The sequence below is a fragment of the Balaenoptera musculus genome, chromosome X (assembly GCF_009873245.2).
Source record: "Balaenoptera musculus isolate JJ_BM4_2016_0621 chromosome X, mBalMus1.pri.v3, whole genome shotgun sequence".
NCBI classification, from domain to species: Eukaryota; Metazoa; Chordata; class Mammalia; order Artiodactyla; family Balaenopteridae; genus Balaenoptera; species Balaenoptera musculus.
Genome location: NC_045806.1, coordinates 117,784,910 through 117,789,729, shown reverse-complemented (window position 1 = coordinate 117,789,729; position 4,820 = coordinate 117,784,910).

Genomic DNA, 4,820 nt, shown 5'->3' with positions numbered 1-4,820 from the left:
ATAAATATCAATTAAGTCCATCATGTTTAATGTATCATTTAAAGCTTGTGTTTCCTTATTTATTTTCATTTTGGATGATCTGTCCATTGGTGAAAGTGGGCTGTTAAAGTCCCCTACTATGATTGTGTTACTGTCGATTTCCCCTTTTATGGCTGTTAGCATTTGCCTTATGTATTGAGGTGCTCCTATGTTGGGTGCATAAATATTTACAATTGTTATATCTTTTTCTTGGATTGATCCCTTGATCATTATGTAGTGTCCTTCTTTGTCTCTTGTAATAGTCTTTATTTTAAAGTCTATTTTGTCTGATATGAGAATTGCTACTCCAGCTTTCTTTTGATTTCCATTTGCATGGAATATCTTTTTCCATCCCCTCACTTTCAGTCTCTATGTGTCCCTAGGTCTGAAGTGGGACTCTTGTAGACAGCATATACACGGGTCTTGTTTTTGTATCCATTCAGCCAGTCTATGTCTTTTGGTGGGAACATTTAATCCATTTATATTTAAGGTAATTATCGATATGTATGTTCCTATTACCATTTTCTTAATTGTTTTGGGTTTGTTATTGTAGGTCTTTTCCTTCTCTTGTGTTTCTGTCCCAGAGAAGTTCCTTTAGCATTTGTTGTAAAGCTGGTTTGGCAGTGCTGAATTCTCTTAGCATGTGCTTGCCTGTAAAGGTTTTAATTTCTCCGTTGAATCTGAATGAGATCCTTGCTGGGTAGAGTCATCTTGGTTGTAGGTTTTTCCCTTTCATCACTTTAAATATGTCTTGCCACTTCCTTCTGGCTTGCAGAGTTTCTGCTGAACAATCAGCTCTTAACCTTATGGTGATTCCCTTGTATATTATTTGTTGTTTTTCCCTTACTGCTTTTAATATTTTTTTCTTTGTATTTAATTTTTGATAGTTTGATTAATATGTGTCTTGGTGTGTTTCTGCTTGGATTTATCCTGTATGGGACTCTCTGTGCTTCCTGGACTTGATTGACTATTTGCTTTCCCATATCAGGAAAGCTTTCAACTATAATCTCTTCAAATATTTTCTCAGTCCCTTTCTTTTTCTCTTCTTCTTCTGGGACCCATATAATTCTAATGTTGGTTTGTTTAATGTTGTCCCAGAGGTCTCTGAGACTGTCCTCAATTCTTTTCATTCTTTTTTCTTTACTGTCCTCTGCAGTAGTTTTTTCCACTATTTTATCTTCCAGGTCACTTATCCGTTCTTCTGCCTCAGGTATTCTGCTATTGATTCCTTCCAGAGAATTTTTAATTTCATTTATTGTGTTGTTCATCATTTTTTGTTTGCTCTTTAGTTGTTCTAGGTCCTTGTTAAAAGTTTCTTGTATATTGTCCATTCTTTCTCCAAGATTTTGGATCATCTCTACTATCATTACTCTGAATTCTTTTTCAGGTAGACTGCTTATATCCTCTTCATTTGTTTGGTTTGGTGGGTTTTTACCTTGTTACGTCATCTGCTGTGTCTTTCTCTGTCTTCTCATTTTGCTTAACTTACTGTGTTTGGGGTCTCCTTTTCGCAGGCTGCTGGTTCGTAGTTCCTGTTGTTTTTGGTGTCTGCCCCCAGTGGCTAAGGTTGGTTCAGTGGGTTGTGTAGGCTTCCTGGTGGAGGGAACTAGTGCCTGTGTTCTGGTGGATGAGGCTAGATATTGTCTGTCTGGTGGGAAGGATCTTATCCGGTGGTGTGTTTTGGGGTGTCTGTGACCTTATTATGATTTTAGGTAGCCGCTCTGTTAATGGGTGGGCTTCTGTTCCTGTCTTCCTAGTTGTTTGGCATAGGGTGTCCAGCACTGTAGCTTGCTGGTCATTGATTGGAGCTGGTCTTAGTGTTGAGATGGACATCTCTGGGAGAGCTTTCGCCGTTTGATATTACATGGAGCCAGGAGGTCTCTGGTGGACCAGTGTCCTGAACTGTGCTCTCCCACATCAGAGGCACAGGCCTGATGCCCAGGTGGAGCACCAAGACCCTGTCAGCCACATGGCTCAGAATAAAAGGGAGGAAAGAAAGGAAAGAAAGAAAGAACGAAAGAAAGAAAGAAAGGAAGGAAGGAAGGAAGGAAGAAAGGCACTAAAATAAAATAGTTATTAAAATAAAATTTTTTTTAAATTATTAAAGTGAAACTAAAAAGTAATTTTAAAAATTTAAAAAAAAAAAAAGAAGAGAGCAACCAAACCAAAAAACAAATCCACCAACGATAACAAGTGCTAAATCTATGCTAAAAATACAAAAAACAAAGAAACCAACAAAACGGACAGACAGAACCCTAGGACTAATGGTAAAAGCAAAGCTATACAGATAAAATCACACAAAGAAGCATACACATACACACTCACAAAAAGAGAAAAAGGAAAAAATATATATATACATATATATATAAAAAAAGGAAGAGAGCAACCAAATCAATGAACAAATCTACCAATGATAATAAACTTTAAATACTAAACTAAGATAAACATAAAACCAGAAACAAATTAGATGCAGAAAGCAAACCCCAAGTCTACAGTTACTCCCAAAGTCCACCACCTCAATTTTGGGATGATTCATTGTCTATTCAGGTATTCCACAGATGCACGTTACATCAATTTGATTGTGGAGAGTTAATCCGCTGCTCCTGAGGCTGCTGGGAGAAATTTCCCTTTCTCTTCTTTGTTCGCACAGCTCCTGGTGTTCAGCTTTTGATTTGGACCCACCTCTGTGTGTAGGTCACTTGAGGGTGTCTGTTCCCACCCAGACAGGACGGGGTTAAAGTAGCAGTTGATTAGGGGGCTCTGGCTCACTCAGGCCTGGTGGGGGAGGGAGGGGTACAAAATGTGGGGCGAGCTTGCCGTGGCAGAAGCCAGCATGACGTTGCAACAGCCTGAGGCGTGCCCTGTGTTCTCCCAGGGAAGCTGTCTCTGGATCATGGGGCCCTGGCTGTGACGGGCTGCACAGGCTCCCAGGATGGGAGGTGTGGATAGTGACCTGTGCTTGCACACAGGCTTCTTGGTGGCTGCAGGAGCAGCCTTAGCATTTCGTGCCCACCTCTGGTGTCTGCGCTGATAGCCGCGGCTTGCACCCATCTCTGGAGCTCATTTAGGCAGTGCTCTGAATCCCCTCTCCTCACGCACTCCGAAACAATGGTCTCTTGCCTCTTAGGCAATTCCAGACTTTTCCCCGGACTCCCTCCCGGCTAGCTGTGGTGCACTAGTGCCCTTCAGGCTGTGTTCACGCAGCCAACCCCAGTCCTCTCCCTGGGATCTGACCTCTGGGGCCCGAGCCTCAGCTCCCAGCTCCCAGCCCCCACCCGCCCCAGTGGGTGAGCAGACAAGCCTCTCAGGCTGGTGAGTGCTGGTTGGCACCCATCCTCTGTGTGGGAATCTCTCCACTTTGCTCTCTGCACCCGTTGCTGTGCTCTCCTCCGTGGCTCCAAAGCTTCCCCTCCGCCCAACCCCCGTCTCTGCCAGTGAAGGGTCTTCCTAGTGTATGGAAACTTTTCCTCCTTCACAGCTCCCTCCCAGAGGTGCAGATCCCGTCTCTATTTTTTGTCTCTGTTTTTTTTCTTTTTTCTTTTGCCCTACCCAGGTACGTGGGGTGTTTCTTGCCTTTTGGGAAGTCTGAGGTCTTCTGCCAGCATTCAGTAGGTGTTCTGTAGGAGTTGTTCCACATGTAGCTGTATTTATGATGTATTTATGGGGAGGAAGATGATCTCCACGTCTTACTCCTCCGCCATTTTGAAGGTCTCTCTGGATTGATTTCTTTATTACCAATTCTTGCTCTACAGAAAACTAAAGTGTGAGTTACCCTCCAACATGTGTGAAAACAAAAGAAAAAAATATTATCCTCAATATGTCTTAAATGTTATTGGATTGATTGTTCTTTCCCAGCTGCATGGTGAGGATATTAGGGGTGACATTTCTGTGTTTATACAATATATTTCAAATCCCCATTTGGAATGCAGTGACAGTCCTAGTGCTATAAAAATATCATACTACTAAATAATTAACTAAGAAATTATGAAAAACAAAATGGAGAATAAAAGACAACTGCAGAGCATCTATCACAACAAAATAGTTGTCTTTTATAGTTGATTCTGTTTATTTTTTTGTGACTGAAGAACAAATATCAATTATGGGCAGATGGCCATTAGCATAATCCATAATGCCAGAAGACAAAACAATGCTTTGTATCTATCACCTTTGATTAGTAGCATAATGTTTTATTAGGCTCTGTAAAAATAACACAGAGTAACAGAATATGTGCTTTGACAAAGCAACAGTTTGTTTTCAATAGCAGCATCTCTGTTAGGAAATAAAAGAAATGAAGAAAATATCATCCAAATCTTCAAACATGGATCAAAGTGTGGAATGTTCCTGATTTGCTCAAAGCCAGGGTACACACTCAGTATATAGCAATCCACTTAATGATTAACATTTCCATGACAATCTTCTTTAACAAGATAAAACAGTTTGGGCTTTCTAACATAAAAACAAATGACTTAAGTAATATATCTATATTCTAAGTGTTTGAGTGAAAGTTTATACTTTCAAACTTCGTGAGCTTTGGGATTCCTATCTTAGATTTCACCTAATGGGCCTTTGACAGCCTCTACTCTATGAGGTTTCTTTAACCTTCAGTGCCCTCCGATCTATTTCCACCAGGAGGGAAAGAAATCAAAGGCCACAAACAACAAAGCCTAAGGAGCCTCCATCCCCAGGATTTAAGATGCTCCCATGCTTAGATTGGCTGACTTACAGCTAATAGCAAATTCAGGTGAACATCTTTCCTAAATAAAACTCTGTAAGAAGAGTGGGCAAAGGCTATAAAGGACGAG